The sequence below is a fragment of the Lissotriton vulgaris genome, chromosome 5 (genome assembly GCF_964263255.1).
Source record: "Lissotriton vulgaris chromosome 5, aLisVul1.2, whole genome shotgun sequence".
Taxonomy (NCBI): Eukaryota; Metazoa; Chordata; class Amphibia; order Caudata; family Salamandridae; genus Lissotriton; species Lissotriton vulgaris.
Genome location: NC_141693.1, coordinates 638,193,761 through 638,211,973, shown reverse-complemented (window position 1 = coordinate 638,211,973; position 18,213 = coordinate 638,193,761). Strand labels below are relative to the sequence as shown.

General features: G+C 41.8%; 1 protein-coding gene across 1 annotated transcript in view; it reads left to right on the top strand.

Annotated features, from left to right (window-relative positions):
- Nucleotides 1-18,213, top strand: part of NRG3 (neuregulin 3) — a 1,735,002-nt gene that overhangs the window by 1,659,390 nt on the left and 57,399 nt on the right. The window lies entirely within an intron of this gene.

The following is an 18,213-nucleotide window of genomic DNA, read 5'->3' as shown; positions in this document are numbered from 1 at the left end:
TCCGTTCTGCACCCAAATTGCCCCACCTAGGTACCAACAAACTAGCTTTGCTCTCATGGTCCTGAGGCCCTTGCAACCCGATCCCTCAATGGGGGCTCCCGAATTTACCTGTAAGCCCATTGGCAGCCTTTTTTGAGGTGACCTTCTTCCTGGTGCACCAGATACCAATTACCTCAGCACCTCACTCCCTCTCGAATCCAGGATGCCCCTGATGATCAGCTGGTGAAACATTGGATCTTGGCCTGCTGCTACTCTGAACCTCAAAGGTGAACTCCTAGAACAAACTGAATTTATATACATTTATGTATTTTTCTCCATAGACTTTCATTTTCCGTAATTGCGCACAACAGTGAGTCATTTTCGGAACTTTGAAAATTCATAACTAAAAAAGGGATTGGCTATAAATTAAGTTCTTGGTCTAAAAATGATATACAGATCAGTGTTATGTTTACAAATTGGTCTTGGATTTATCCTTGAGTGTGTGTCTCAATTATTGTGAGTACAAAAACAATGCTAAGTACTACCCTATGAAAAGCCTAACTGCTCACCCACACTACCACAAATAGATTGTTAGTATTATCTACTCTCTGCACAGTGTGCTTCACTTGAGTACACTATATAGAGAGCCAGCGTCCTACACTATTTATTATTAATTGTCTAAGGGTCTGATTACGAGTACAGGTGGTATTTATCGTACATAGTAAATAATGGTACCAACAGGGATGTTATTTATCAAGTGTGATAAATACCACTTATTACCAGTTGTTGGGGAATAACATGCAGAGTTTGGTGTTTAACGCATCAAAATCTGCATGATACAGTAAATACCTTTTGGTTTTACCCCAATAAATTTCATATGGTTTGGCCTGCCACAATTGAATGAAGGTTGAGTTATTTAACGCATCCAATAATTATCGGATGTGTTAAATACTTTACAACTCGTGATTCCAACCAATGCATAAACAGGGTGTTACATATGGAACAGGTTTTAATGATAATTTACAACCAGGCAGTAAATGCAGTGTCAGCGCTATAAATATACTTGACCCTAAATAACCACAATGACATGAATCACTGGTGCACATTCCTACACTTAATTGGTGATATAGCTGGATATAGTAATGCCAGCTCAGAATTGCGAAAAAAGCTCAAATTGTGCTTGAATTAACCTATTTCAGGGTGTCTCAGCTGCCTTTGGGAAAAAAAGATCAAATTGTGCTTGAATTATCCCGTTCCAATGTGTGTTAACCAGCCTTTTGCACTATTTGCTGGCTCAGTTTATTTAATGTCTTACCTGCTGCAAATTCCTGGATCAAATAGCCATAGTATGTGCAACCTGTGCCCAATTAGTTATCACATTTTTGGTACAAACAGTCGTTTATGTTTGTAATGGGAGTAAAGACCCAATTATAACTATGACCATAGTAATTAAAGAATCAACATAATTAAACTTAAATTGTATTCATAGTAAAATTGTAATTGTTACCTTCATTTCAAGCTGTATCATGGACTTATACAATCAACCTAAAATAATGCACAATTTATAATAAAACCATGTGGAATTATGAGAGATACATGTGATTGGTGGTTGATGATTATAAGAAATTTAGTTTTTTGAATCAATAAGGTTGATGTTAAAACATAGTGAGTCATGTTTTCATGCCCTTTAGAATAGTCGTTTCTAATTTTCAGTGACTTTTTTCCCAGTCCAAGAATATGTGCTTCGTGCTTGATTCAAATAAGAGTTGTGGAACATCCAGAGTGGAAGAAATAGAAAGAATTTCTCTATCTGGTATTCTGGGTTCCACTACCTCCCCAATATACACACTCCACAATTCCCCATTCCTTCCCTTGCGAATATCCTTCTGACAAAGGGCAGGGTTTCCCATAAAATTAATTGACTTGACTGTAACATAAACAGAAGTCTTTTTTTAATCTGGTATCTTGGTTTCCAGTACTTTGCTATGGCTTGCTGCTTCCTAGTGATTAATATACAATAGTATTCCTGGAAGATGTCTCATAATCCGCAACTTGGCCTTCTGGATTGGGTGGGTCTCAACTGGAAAAAATGCCCCCCAAATCCCTCTGAGATGTCCTCTTGGATAAGCATATCTGAGGTATTTTCTTGGTCTGCTCATTTTAGAATGTTTTCTCCCCTCCATCCTGGAATGTTAGTATGCTGAATGTGGCCGAGAAATGGCGTGAGGTCCTTGCTGCAGACATAACCATTTTCCCTACTAAGTTGTTTGTTTTCAAATTGAGCTGGCAGGGTGTCTTCAAAATCATTGTGAATGCACTGCCTACTCTTCCACTGAAGCCAGCCATCACCAAGACAATCCCGGGAGATTAGAGATGCTTGGTCTTTTGGGCCTTTAAGGTGGTGGATCATGTTCCCAATAGCTCTTACACTTTGAGGAATTTAGGCATGGAGCGAACATAACAGGTTGTTCCTCTCAGGGGTATGTAAAGAGTCAGGCCTATGACCATCCAGATAGTCCTATCATTCCATCCTTAGGAGTCAATGATCCAAACTGAGTATAGGGTAATCTTTGAGGTCAGCGACAGAATCCAGGTCTTGTACCAGTTCAATTGATACCACTTCTGGGCATATTACTTTTAGCTACAATGACTATATTAAGAAAAGCATGTCTAGTAGAATCTGAGTCAGAGCACAGCCCATGTTATGCAGAGCCAATTTAAAGTTAGCCAATTACTATCAATAGGGATCAGGCAATAACTCTCAAAATAGGGATGATATTGGATTTGCTGTGTGCTTTCATAAAAAATACAAAGGTTAAAGTAAAAAAAACTTTTATGGAATATGCTGGACACAAGTCATCAACTGCCACATACACTCAGAGTTTGTCTTCAGTGCCAAGATTTGTAACATGTTCAATACCTCTACACACCTAAGGCGCATTAGGAGCTCATGCATTTTGTAAACAATTACACCCACTAGCTGGACACAGGCTGTTCAAAATTGATACAGTAGGTACCTGCTACTATTAACCCTTTCCCTGTTGCTGTCCGCCGTTGGCGGTCGCGAGCACTACCTCGCTGATGCAGCGAACGTCAATGGCTGACGCAGCCCCGCCCACTCCGCGGAACCGCTGCACTGCTGCAAAATAACGGCCATGGCTAAGGTGTTAAAAAATAGCCAGCTTGCCATTGCTAGGAACTACTTTCTTTTTAGTATTTTATTGATACAATTGTAGCTTAGAGAGTTGAGGCCAGTGAGGGACTTGAAATGTGCACAACCTGAATGCCTCTGTTTCCTGTGGCAACTATGAAACAGTAGCAACGGCAAGAGGACCCCTGTAGCCTTGATGAAATGGCAATAGTGAAAATGCCACCATCCACTGACAGTGCCACAACATAATATAATTGTGCCACAAACTTGGCGAAATTGACCTTACTGTTGTCTGTTGGGTAGTTCAATCCAAGGTCTTGGCCTAAAAAGGCCATTGATGAAAATCGTATTATGGGAACATGAATGGGCTGTAGGGCATCAAATGACTTCCTCTCATTTCTCTAATGGCATTAAACGTGAACAGCGCATGAAAAAACAAACATATAGAATCGCATAGCAAAAATAAGATAAATTAAAAAAATGGCAAAACAGTGTTGTTCACTTGACAAGTTTGAAACAATGTTTTCGATGATGTCACATGCGCTTACATATATTGCAAACTAGTGATGGGAATATATGTCATGATCAGAGCTTTGTGTTCTGTCTCACATCCAAATTGACAGAGTTAACACCCAATACACACATTCCTGAGTCACTCCGCAACTCCTACAATACTCATGTCTCTATAAAGAACTCGACTTTATTCAATGTATTATTCGTTTATTTATCTTCTCTGAATCTGATAGTAAAGTAATCCTCTAAATGGCTTATGAATATTAATATGCACGCAGAATTTATTTTTCTTTAAACAAAATCAAATATTTTCATGCTCAGTAAGCAGTGTCCAGGATCTCTTCTTAATATATTTTTTGAAGCCATGTGCTTTTTCTCTTTTTTTCAACCACACTCCTCAAGCAAATTGAAACTACGCATATTACTACCATCCTATGTTTTCTTCATCTCAAAGCTTTACTGTAGATCTTATGGAAGTGACTGAAAAGCAAGAAACAATATTACATTTCACACAGCTTAGACCTATATAAAGTTCCAAGCAAAAGAAAAAACATATTTTAATATTGCAACTCAGTTTTCTAATTCTAATGCAGTTCTTCTGTTGTGAAGATTCTGCTCATGAACAGAACTATGCTTGGGACCATAGAACATTAGTAGATATGGACTGAGTGGCTTTACCACCTCAGTATCATGAGCCAGAGTCTGACTAGCTATAGTGTCTCACTTGCCCTCCTACTCATAACCAGAGGAACAAGTGAATTGATACCCCAGAACACAACACTCCAGACCAGGGATTGTGGTGGCAGGACACTCCCTTTCGCTCACACACTCGTAATTGTGCACAATAAGATTTGAAAGACTGCAAAGAAAGTTTGAAATGTTTATTTAAACTATGGTGCCTTAGAATGCCGTATATGTGTCACAACCAGGAACAACTGACTAAACTGTTCAACAAATATACCATCAGTATTGACAATAAACTTTATATTTTGAAAAGCCCGGTCATTTTATAAAACGGAATAGCCTAGCCCCCCTCCCCTTCTACAGAAGCAGCCTGATTATACAGCAAAGATCTCTGGGCTCAGTAGCAGACCCCTTACCTTAGCATACACATATGGATATTCTACATCTCAGATACAGCTGTGGTCTTCTCTCATAAAATATCTGTCTCTCTACTTGTGTTACATTGATCTGCATACCTATATTAGGCTGAGACAATTTTCATAAGGAACTAATTTTTAAGTAGATTGAATAGTTATCACAGCAATTAATATATCCTGCTTGACTGAAACAAAACAAAAAAATATAGAACACCGCTTTAGCACAATAATAAATACCAATATTTAAATGCCTTTAAAGCATTACAGCCCACAGGACGTAATGAATTTATTCTCACTTCAGCCGAAGTGAGTATTATTTATTTTTGCATAGCAATTTTTTCATACAAAAAAGAGAATCTAAAATATGTTTCCTGTCTGTGTATTTACATTAGATACATTTGCAAGGAGAAATTACACACTGCAGAGGAAATACCTGGCAAGTGATTGTGAAAGCCAGAACAACACCCAGGGGCGTCAACATCTTCCTGCAATTTCTGGAATGCAAATGTATTAAAAAGTGTGATTCAATCAGAAAAGGATTAAATAGTCTGGAAGAGTGCAGAAATTCATCAGTCAAAACTGACGACTTTAATCTGTGATCTCTAGAGCCGCTTCTAGCCATTATGCTCTACCTGCCCCTTTGAATTGTTCATATTCCAATACCTTCCCAATAGTGTCCACTGAACATCACACCCAAACATCAGATGCCACCTAGAAGAGAGACAGTTAGTTCTAAATTAGACCCTGTAGTCAGTGCTAAATGATTAGACTCACACCATGTGATGTCCTTTCATGCTGTACTTCATATAATGTCATGCCCTTACGATTGACCCCCTTTAGTAGGGTTTGAGTGAACACATGCAATGCCATTTGTACCTATCCTGTTCTGTGCGGTTCATCTGAGTCAACCTACTGGGTTATATGTCACTACAATGCTCAAGGTTATGTGTATTATTGACTCTTAAATGTATATTTCAAACATATATAATCCAAATGTATCATTGGATGACATAATTGAATGGTATCACCATTGATATGTTTTGGTAATGCATAGTAACCATTATCTTTGAAACTATTGTTGATGTGTTAATTGTCAAAAACATTGTTGATTTCTCATGATATACGGTTTAATGTTACACGTATTCTTGTTTTTACATGAACCCTCCACTGCCTTATGTTTATACTTCTTAGTTAAGCAAGAATATGAGGTTACTCCCACCAATGGAGTATGGTTCTCCTTAGGAGTTGAATTCATCATGACGATGCAATAACATACGTAATTTTGGATGTGCATGAGTCCTCCACTGCCCATTTTTTACACTCTTTGGATCCTTTGATGATTACGAATATGAGGCTACCACCATACAGTGAGTATTGTTGCCCCCTAGAAGTTGAATTTACCATCCTCTTACCCACACTATCCCACTCTGTAATGGTGGACGCCATGTCAGAGTTTTAGATTAGACCTACCATCAAGCACTCAGCGCGTGCGTCGCCCAGCCAAGGTTTCTAGCACGTGTGCATCGACGGCAGGCCTAAATGCTAGCTGTCTGATAGTGTCCGACTACATCGTTGTCTGTATTAGCGTCTCACCGCAGAGTGATTAGGTAAGCCAGCCGGTAATATTTCCCCAAGCTATGTGCTGTAGCATTTTGCTGCTCCACTCGTGAGCTGCACTCTAACATTTTAGCAGGTTGCCGCTCTAATCTTGACCACCTTTGATTAATTTCAGTTCCTTGGCGACGGTGTCCCATCCGGTTCTGCGCTTCATGCCTCCCGGTAGGAAGCAAGAACCTCACCTACTAATTGACTCGCAAGGTGAGTCTCTATTCATATTGATTTAATCATTAGTTCAGATAGCATTATGCGTTACTTGACACCACCATGTAACTTAATTGCAGGCTCACTTTGATTGCAATAATATTGCACTGTTACATTACACTACTCGGACGGACCCAGAATTATTGTTATCGGGCCTCCATTGGTCACGAAGAGCTGCCCTCATCTTGGTATTACCCAATATTCAGCCTGGATGAGTACATGGGTTAATTTAAACTACATGTGGGCAGATCCACTACAATTTGGCTAACTCAGTTACCCATTTATAGCATACACAGTAATCTATGTTACTGCGAGCTTCATCGCAAGCCAAGCTGTGGCTTTTCTTCTGAAGGGTAAGCCATTCACCTGTACACCTTCAATTCCCTCCTATTTGCACCCCTATAAACAATTGCAGGAGGTAATTTGTATCCCACCTTGTCACTGATAGGACCCAAATATCCTCACAGGGGGAAGTACTCGACAATATAACAGAATGAATTTACCACTCAGGCAATATGACTTAGTTACTTGGTAAGCCTGGTCAATATTACATCCCGTGGCCCACAGTTTTTACTTCCTTTTCACCATAATGAAACTTTTTCTGTCATCAGTCCCCAGAATCTTTGTCCTGAAGAGACCCCATGTTACGAAAGGGTTGAAACATCATCGGCTATTAAAAAGGGAGAGCCCTCAGCAAATCATATAGTTGTCTCCCAAAAATCAATTGTATTACATTTCCAATTGGCTCCTGTTTTATTGGCCAATAACCACCACTATAAGTTTTTCAATTGCATATTTCATACGTCACAGGTTTGGTATGGTTAAATCACTGGGGTTCACCATTCACTTTCAAATATACAAATGTATATAATGTAAATAAACAGACAGGAAACATCTTTTTGATTCTCTTGTTTGTATGAAAAAATTGCTATGCAATAATAAATAATGCTCACTTCGCGGAAGTGAGAACACATTCATTATGTCCTGTGGGCTGTAATACTTTAAAACCATTTAAATATTGGGGGAGCGCCTGCACGCAAAGGGGCAAAACTTACCGGCCAAAACCCTGCCACTCAGCGACATCGTGCTGGAACTTTACTGGGGCCCTGACGCTGTGTGCTCTTCCCCGCCACCGTGCTCGCAGCATAGCACGGCCAGAACGGAGGAAGACTACAGCTCCTAGAGGGCTCAGGGGCTGGAACCGCCCACTTCCTGTTGGAGTGCGCCCGGAGGAGCTTAAAGGTCAGCAGCTCCCTCGGTGGAGCGGGGAGCGCCTGGACGCAAAGGGGCAAAACTTACCGACCAAAACTCTGCCACTCAGCGACATCGTGCTGGAACTTTACTGGGGCCCTGACGCTGTGTGCTCTTCCCCGCCACCGTGCTCGCAGCATCACATGGCCAGAGCGGGGGAAGACTACAGCTCCCAGAGGGCTCAAGGGCTGGAACCGCCCACTTCCTATTGGAGCGCGCCCGGAGGCGCTTAAAGGTCAGCAACTCCCTCCGCGTCGCGGGATGCGCGTGGGCGGACGCCGGGCTGAGCCCGGGCAGAGGGCGGGCCGTCTGTGGCCGTCCGGGGCAGGAAGAGGCAGGGCAGGGCCAGTCACTCTGTCCAGCGCAATGGGGAAACGCAAACTTGTAATAAAGGGCAGAGAAGGTAAGAAAGCCAAAGTCCCACGAAAATTGGAGTCAATTATTTCTTATCTTACCTCAGCGGTGGGGGCCTTGACCAATGAAATTGCTAATGCTGAGAAAGAATTGGGACTTGTCCAGGCTGATGCGGCAATTAGGGACCCTCCGGATGAATCTGAATCTCAGTCACAGCCAGAACCGGCTCGTCCGATCCCACTTGAACCTAACATAATTGTGGCGGCCCTCCATCCACTTGCATGGTAAACCAGTTACCTCCCCAAAACAACAGTAAGGCTGTATCACCGGAGACACAGCAATCTTCCACGCTAAAAAATATGAAACCCCGTGGAAATAAACCCCGCAAACTGCCTGCACCCAAAGTAGACATTACAGCTACCCAGGGTTTCCATGTGCAACGTGGCAGACGTGGTAGAAGAACTGTTTGAATCCCGTCTGGAACCACTATTGGTAAACATTGCAAAGGACATAGTGGACACTCTAAAACAATGTGTAGAAAATATCCTGCATAAATGTGAACGTATTGACAACTGCCTAAAAGATCTGAAGTCCCATACTGAGGGGAAGCGGGCCCATGAAAAAGCTGAATCGATTGGTAGTCAGGAGGTGATCATGGGCTCACCAATGCAGGCTAATAGCCAAGGCCATACAACATGCATAAATCCACCAAAGGGAACATAACATCACAAGGGGAGGCACGTACGATCTTAGTTTCGGGGGCTGTGCCTGAGGATAGGGGAGCCAAACCACTAGTCAAGGAGCGAAGAAATAGTGGGTGGCATGCCAGACACAACAACATAGTGGATCTCCCCCCGATGCAGCACCCCTAGTTGTAATTTTAACTGGGATCCCACGCCTTAATATAAACCAGAGGGAATCAGAACAGGATCTACTGAACAGAACCAGAAGATGGTGTACACAGTTTAGTAGTGGAAGTTTGGATGTGGGAAAAAATATCATAGCTGCCAGAAGGGTGGACTGGGTGGGGCGAAGGGAGAAATGTATCACCGGTGACTGTGTGATTGTAAACTTTAACAGTCCCAATATGGCTAATACACTACTCTGGGATGGATCTGAGCTAGATGGCGCAGGTATTGGACCCCTGCCATTAGGCTACTTCTATCCACCTCCACTCCATCGACAGGCCAAACCACGATCCAAGCTTATTCCGTCACCATTAGGACACATAGGAAGGGTAGGGGAAGTGAGACACTATTCCTATCAAGAACAACAGGCTCATCTGCGGGCGGGTAATACGCTTACCGCCACCGCACGCAATGTCCCTGATCATTCAGCTGAAATTCAGGCAGAACCCGTTGTGCTAAGTAATAGGTTCTCACCACTTGCAAACCCCTCTAGCCTGGTGGACTGACAACTACCCACTCACCCGACTGGTCAGGAGAATTCCATCCTAGTCAATCAATGCCATAAACCAATGGTACTTAGCTGGAACATAGCGGGGCTAAGGAGGAAAGCCTTGGATGACAGATGGGTTAATTTTGTAACTCACCACGACATTATGTGTTTTCAGGAGACGTGGGATATTAACGGAAATTTTTATCTAAATGGATAGCGCAGCTTCTCAGTTAAAGCGACCGCTGGGCTGGGAGGGAGACCCAAAGGTGGCCTGTATACAATCACCTCTATCAATTTGGCAGGCTCCATGAAGAAAATAGAATCATCAGCGGATAGCATTTTGTGTGTAGAATGGGTCAGGCCCAACCTCCCTATAATTTTAATTGTAAATTTTTATAATGCACCGGATAAGGTATCTTGTAACACACACTTAAGGTCCTTATCCTCCTTTCTTTCTCACTACAAGTCACATCAAACAGCTTTATTCGAAATTTTGCTCATGGGAGATTTTAACATACACCCCTGTGGATGGGATTGCTTCTCTAAACAACAACTGGCATCCCCGGGCGCTACCAGTCCCCATCTTGAACACACACCGCAGGGGATGGAGATGGAAGAATTACTTGCCGACCTAAACCTGTTTGAAGTAGCTGGGCCTGAGGGGGAGAATAGGGCACTGATGTTTATAGGTAGAGATGCAAACACTGTTATTGATTACATCTTTATCTCAGCGGGACTAGTTGATGCGGTATCCCCCTGGAAGTCAAGGTTTCCGCCTTTAGTGACCATAATCCCTTGATTTTGACTTTAAACAGTGGGAGTAACAATGCAACCCAGGTTGAGCGTCTGGGTTGTTGTAGTGATCCCATCGTTCCCAAGGATCGGGGAAGAAGGTTAAATTGGTCCAAGGTGGTCCCGGACACATTTATTTAGCATCTCAAAGCAAATGTTCATGCAGATCTGTTAATATGTACCGACAGTTCGGCAGCTGACGCTGATATTATTAAATCTTTTACTAGCATCTGCACGCAAGTTAGCCATGATCTAACACTCAGAAAGAAGCGAGCTGAAAACACTCGCCCAAGGTGGTTCGACAGGGAATGCTCAAAGGTACATAAGGGGCTTATGGAGGCCCTCAAACAGCAGCCGAGAAATCGAGAGCGGGTGATTCAGTGAAGGAAACTCTATAGATTAACCATTAATAACCAAAAAAAGTCCATAAAAGATGAGGCTTGGACAATCTCACATCAATCAACATCCTGAGAGATAGTTCCAAATTCTGGGCTGTGATTAATCACTCCTATTTTTCTAAGGAGGAAAACTCTATCATGGATTGTGTGATCCCTGAGGAAGATTGGGTTGTCCACTTCAGTCAAATATATAACAGCGAAGAGTCAACAGCACCAGACAGTCTTCACCGGCTCACGGTCCCTGTAGTCCCCCTGCAGTTTAGTGAGCACGCGGTTATTAGGGCCATCTTGGAGATGACAAAATGCAAGGCCCAGATGGTGTCCCCGCAGATCTTTATAGGTCACCCCTGGACATGTGGGCAAGAATACTCACAAACGTCTTCAATTCCTCCTGTACAGTTGGGTTTCCCAAATCATGGTCCTCTTCGACCATTATTCCCATCTACAAGAAAGGTTCCCGAACAGACCCGGCCTGTTCTAGGCCGATATCATTGATTGACTCTGCCGTCAAAATTTGGGGCAGAGTCATTTTACATAGACTGGGGGATTTCATAAAGGAGAAGGGGGTCCTTTCAGACCTGCAGTACGGGTTTAGGGCCAGGAGATGAACCATGGACCAGTGTCTAAACCTCCTTATGTTGGTCGGCAAATACACCAAGGCCAAGGAGGGTAATTTATACGTGGCCTTCATGGACCTCTCCTCGGCCTTTGACTTGGTCAACCGAACCAAGTTATGGGCCATACTGGCCAGCCTGGGCATTGACCCATCGCTGGTTAACTTCTTAGCGTCACTCCACACAGACTTGTCAGCCTCCATCAGAATCGATCGGGAGGGCAGCTGTACTCGGCCTTTCCGTTCTAGAAGGGGTGTTAGGCCGGGCTGTATTTTGGCCCCTCTTCTATTCACCCTTTATATCAACTCACTGGGCAAAGATCTGGAGGTCTCAACATCTGATATTCCACGCGTGGGGGATTCCCTGGTGCCCGTATTATTATATGCGGACGACGCGGTGCTCTTAGCCCGCACAGGGGTAGGGCTGCAGAAACTTCTCGACGCATTTGGAGAGTTCATGGTTTCACTCGACCTGGCGATCAACAACAAAAAATCCCATATAATGGTGGCAGGGAAACGCATGAAAACTCAAAAGCTAAAGACGTTTACCTGCACTGGCGAGGGGGTGACCAGGGTACCAGTTTTTACCTACCTGGGTGTTATCTTTGAAGAGGGGGGCTCCTGGACCGCCCAACTAAATGCAAAAAGCCTGGTAGTCAAGAGATCAACCTCAGCTCTAATGAGCTTTGCAAAGCGATTGGGCTCGCGACCAATGGACGCTCTCTTGAAAGTGTATAAGACGAAATGTTTGTCCATAGCTATCTATGGTGCTCCCCTGTGGGGCTTTTCGCCACAAGGTAAAATACAAATTGCGGAAAATACCTTCCTCAGAACATTGCTAGGAGTAGCACAATCAACACCAGTTTTCTCTCTCCATTCTGAGTTAGGCATTGGCTATGTAACTGATGAGCTACAATTGACCCCTTTGGTCTACTGGGCAAAACCCTGGTTAAATTATGAAATCCCATTGAACCACTGTATCCTTAAGGACTGCATGGCGCTAGACAAGGTGTCCAAAATTCCATGGCTAGCATACATTAAGAACACGTTGACTAAAATGGGCAGGCCAGATCTCTTCAAATACCCGAACAACATAGTTAAAGGAGACATAAAATGGATTAAGGATAACTTACTGTTTAGGGCGAATCAGGCAAGGGAAGAGGAGGAATTAATTAAGCCAAAAGTTAGAGCAAATTTTTTGCTCTTAACTACTCCCTCTCTAGAACCCTATTTAAAAATTGTTAGTAAACCATTCCATCGCCACCTCCTAATCAGATTCAGGTTTAACATCATACAATACTCCCTGGGTGACTTTCCAGTGTGGGGGGTACCTGATATACTGAACCCATGCAGCTGTGACAACTTCTCAGAGCAGTCTCTCATGCACTTTGTAATGTTCTGTGACCACTTCAAGGAGGGTAGAAGGCAGTTTTTAGCCCCAATTATAAGAGAAGCGGGCTTTTTACAAGTACGCCCAGCTCTCTTTTACTTACAACTATTAGGAACCTCAAGGGTAATTTTTGGGGTTGCTAGCTTTTTGGTAGCTGCCATGTGTGTTAAGACCAGGAAGCTATCCCCGAATAACCTGGGGGGTGACTGAATATATTGTATTCCTTCTTATTGCTTTTAACAGTTTTTTAGCATGCCCATTTTTAATAATCTTTGTATTCATTCAATATTATTACTAATGTCTAATGTCTTTTTAAAACTGATGAAATGTGACATTGTCTTTTTTATTGTCTGACTCTGCTTTTATGATTTTAACAATCGAATAAAGCTTGTTTTGACTTTGACTTTGACTTTTGCTATGCTTTATTGAGGTAAAGCTGCATTCTATATTTGTTTGTTTTGTTTCAGTTAAGCTGGATACATTATTTGCTGTGAAAACTATTCAGTGTACTAGAAAATGAGCTTCTTGTGAACATTGTCTCTGCTTAATTAACATTACCCAGTTCGCAAGGACACAGGGGTTGCTCTTGTTTTTTGTGAGGTGCATAACTATATGACAAGGTTTACAAGTTCATAAACAACAACTGCAGTTCGTTGTTGTGTCTAGGTGCGAGTGCCTGACTGGAACAAAATAACAAGTGACATTGTTGTTTGACCTTATCCACTGTTCAGACTAAATCTTAGGAAAGAACAGAACAAGAAAACAACTGCAGGTTCTTTGTGAAAATATAATGAGGCACAAAAGCAAACGTGTTCATATAGTATTGTGTACAAAGCTAATGCAGCCTGTGTCGTGCACAGTTAGGCTAACATAGGGAAAACTATAACGGCCCCTGTATAGAACACATGACACTTCTAGCTCTAGTTTATCATTTCAGAGTCTAGGCTTAACTTTATTACATGTTTTTCTTCTCTGTGGTAGAAAATAAATTCATATCTCTTGTCAGGAAACATGGTGTCTAATTGGAGTTTTAGTAGTGAATATATTGGCGAATGGGTGACTTAAGTGATAAACAGGTTTCTTTGTTCTACCCATTAAAGTACAAGCGCATTTAAAATATGAAACCATGCAGTCAGTCAACTGCTCATGTTCCCCTTTCGCACCATTGTGCACAGTACTACACATTGGACTCTGGTTTGTGTGGGTGATACCCTGAGTCCACCCAGGCCTGTCCCCAGGTCCCACACGTTTTTAGGATGCAACATTCAAGGAGTATCAATGGAACATGTATTTATAGTGAACCAGCACTATTTTTTAATGACGAGGCAGATAACATGTATATTGCCACTAGTTGCCTCCAGATGATAACTCGGAACCGCCGTGCTTCATCATTTCTCGAAGACATTTTGGTTTAAAGTCTGCTTTGGTTTGTTGTCCAAGGCAGTGCTGTAGCTTCTGCATGCCATGGTCCACCTACCCTTGTGGAAGAAAATGCCTTCCCTTGCATAATTGTTTGATCGTTATATCCAAGTTTTGTTGATCCTATTCTCTTAGGGTCCGAAAGAAAAACCCTAATCCTCCATATAGATTAAATTCCTCAATTTGGAGGGATTTAAAAGTTGATGCTGGTGCCCTTTCGTATATCTTAGTAGGTAGCTTGATAATCAGAAATTCTCAAACGCAAATGATATCATTTCTGCATGCTTCTGCAGGCACAAAATGTTGCTCCAGTGTGGAAATAAATATCATTGTAGAAGAATTCCTTCACCTAGAGATCCATGAATTTTTTATGTAGATACATCTCTGTTGCAGTAATGAAAATGCTTGCTCTCTGGCACTTGACAGGAAGAAATTTGCAAGTATTATCAAGGCAGGTACCTTCCTTTAAAATTCTGCTGAAAACGCACAAGCTTGCAAGATCATGGGCTCATCAGATTTACAGTTTAACCCGCGCTTAATACCATGCAGACCTGAAGCCAGTAATAGATTTGCCACATGGAAACTCCATCTTACTGACAGATTTAACTTATTAACAGATTCTATTAGCAGAGGCAAATACTACTAATCTGGATTGTCAGAATCCAGAATTACATTTCATATGTGTGCACAAGTATGACTGTGAGTCGGGTCCTCATCGATTCACTGATCAAAACACTTGCGCCTTAGCTCTTGTCTCTTTGAATTCTGGCTGCAAGTAGACAGAAAAAAGTATTATAGGAAATTGTTTTAATCTGTCTGAACAACTAGTAAATATTAATTGTACACACCATCCCATGGTTTCCTAGCTCACCCATACCTTTACAGAAGGTACCCACCATTTGCAAATCAGCCTTATTGTCAGTCCAATATAAACTGTGCAGTGTGAAATGGTTGGAGACGCTCCCTTTTTTGTTTTTCACCAGCAGAAGATGCCAATTCTGATCTTCCCTTTGATGAGCACAGACGTTCATTTACCAATTAGACTGCTGAAAATTAAAATGTATGGTTTTAGAATGAAGACAATATGGGAGTCATGATTTCTCATGCTTAGTCTAGGTGTAGGAAATTCTGTAAGTAAGAGAATTTATCGTGGCATTTGCAACTGGACAAACAGCTCAAATGGCCAGACTAGAATAAGAGCCCTGCAGTCCAGAACGCAACGTTAAAGTAACTTACAAGATTCACGTTTTGTGGCACTCTTTGTTTAAGGGTTGGCGGAGATGTCTAATTGCAAGTACTCATAACAGTTTTCTAACTTCTCCAGCCTCACAAATGTTGTAGGCATTTCCAAGATGAAGGTAAAGAAAAATGATAAAATGTCGATTTGTTGCTTGGGAAAACCCTGCAAAAAACAACATTTGTTGAAGAAGTATCTAAGAAATAAAAAATATATATTTTCCGAGGAAAACTGTACTACAAAAAACGTTTTTTGAGGGAATATTTACAGACAAACAGCGGCAGCTGGCACAAGTAAGCGCGGTGAGGCAGGGCAGGGTGTAGCAGGGGAAAAGCCGACAGATGACGGAAAATGTATTCATTATGTATTTAACTATACCTATTCCGTCGTCTGTCAAATGTTGCAACCTCTCACATTAACAAAGTAGAATACATTGAGTGAAATGTCCTTGAAACATAGAACCCACCTCTCCCAACCCTCATTGTGCTGCTTTGGGAAGAATCAGGTATGGAAGCACTTTTTTTTTTAAGTTTGATTTATTGAGGAAGAGAAAGCAGGGGGGAAGAGGGAAGGAGATGAAGGAGAAGAGTTACAATAAGTGGATAGAAGAAATAAACAATATAATAATAATTTCATAAAAAGTAAGCATTACAAGCATGAAAAATTATGAACATATCATGAGAATATAAATACAATAAGAAAAACACAGTATAAAGAAATGCAATAATTATAGTAATCAACTAAAGAGAGATAACAGGTAATAAGAATCACGGAGGTTTGCGAACTTCAACTGTTTCAGGAGTAGGAGAGGGATCAACAGGAGCAGAGGAAGAGAGGTATGTTACCAAAGGAAGCCAAATCAGGTATGGAAGCACTGTAACATTATCCATGTTTGGAATGAAGACATTGGGGCATATTATCAAGAAACGGCGTTAAAATTATCGGTGCTTTAGCAGCAGTAAACTGCTGCTAAAGCGCTGATAATGGGCTTGATAATATGCCCTTGTGAATTCCCATAGAAGCCCATGTTCTAGTGTGAACATGGGCTTCTATTGGAATTCTCAAGGGCATATTATCAAGCCCATTATCGCTGCTTTAGCTGATGTTTCCTGCCGCTAAAGTGGCGATCATTTTAAGACCGTTCTTGACATTATGCCCCTTTGCCTCGGTAGGATCACAACCAGGAAATGGCCCTGCCATCAACAATGCTGTACACATTGAGCTATAATAGTATACGTTTGTCTATGTACTAGAATTATTAACTCATCTGCTTTGCAAAGCTTTAAGTATTAATTTGAGCTCTTTGATTTTTTGCTAAGTTTATTGTTACCACTAGACTAGGCACTGCTCAGCCCTTGTCTGATTTTTTGCAATCTGGGGTTTGCATGCAGGGTTTGTAGAGAACATGGCTGTCATGTGACCAACGTGAAATGCAATGGGTGCTTCACATGAGGAGGAGAGCGTTTTGTAGTTTTGTCCCTACACTAGCAGCAATGTATACAGACATGTCTGAGTCACAGAAGAGTGTTAGGCCGATTTATAAATACATTAGTCTGCTGTGGTGGCCAGAGCCGGAGCTGGACATAGGCAGCCAGTGTGGTAGTGCTGGGCCTTTCTCCAGCGCCCCATCATGGGCCACGCGCCACAGCTTCCTTCACAACACTTCTCTCCACGCTGCTTCCATCAATAATTCGTCCTTGCATGTTGTGTTTCTTAGTTCTGCTGATGAATTATTGCCGAACAGGTCTGCAAAACATCAGGATACCTCCGGGGGAAATAACAGCGCCAGTGTTATAACTATTTCATAGCAACCAGGCCGGAGGAGGGCAGGGCTGGGGGCAAGACAAGAAATATTCGTCTTCTGTGCTGTTTTATCTGGGAAACAGAGAATGGTTTAAAATAAAAGCGGTGGGTGGGATAGATAGATAGATAGATAGATAGATAGATAGATAGATAGATAGATAGATAGATAGATAGATAGATAGATAGATAGATAGATAGATAGATAGATAGATAGATAGAGATTGGTGGAAAAGTATGCAGAGTAAGAGAGAGAGAGCAATAATTTCGAGAGAAATGCAGAGTGAGTGACAAACAAAATAAATAAAAGCAGATAGAGAGAAAATGTGAGGTGGAGTGAGAAAAAGAGAGTGGTAGATAGACACAGAGTGCAAGAAAGAGAGCAGAAGGAGAAAAAGAGCAAGAGAAAGAGGAGGAAGCGGAGGGGAAGGAAAAGGAGGAAAACGGGACAAAAAGCAACGAGGAAGAGATAGAAATGGGGAAAGAGAAAGTGTGAGATAATAGAGGGGTAACTTTAGAAAGCAAAGGAGAGACAAACAAAATGATAGAGACAGAAAAATAAGTTGGTGGAAATAGGGAAAGAACGAGCGTGGGTAGAGAAAGAGAGAAATGGTGAAAGAACGAGAGAAGAGGCAGGTGATGATGTTCTTTAAGTCTGGCTCCGCACGCCACCAGAGCACAGCAATTTGTAAAGAGGAGCTGTTATTAATACTCTAATCAATGTCAATAAGTTTATCAACATTCGAATAATGAAAGGTCACATTGATCCCATTGGAAATGGATTGTAAATTGCAGTCGGAATGCAGATTTCGACAGGAGATTTGTAACCTAACCAACATTGAGCTTTTCAACTAGTTGGTTTGTTGAATGTGCCAGGGAGACTATCAACAAAGGACATTTTAGGCTGCCATTTAAAAAGATAAAAGCAAATAGGAAAAGTTTTAATGTTCTTAGCATTCACTTGGAAAGAGAAATGGACAGTAATTTACAACTAAGC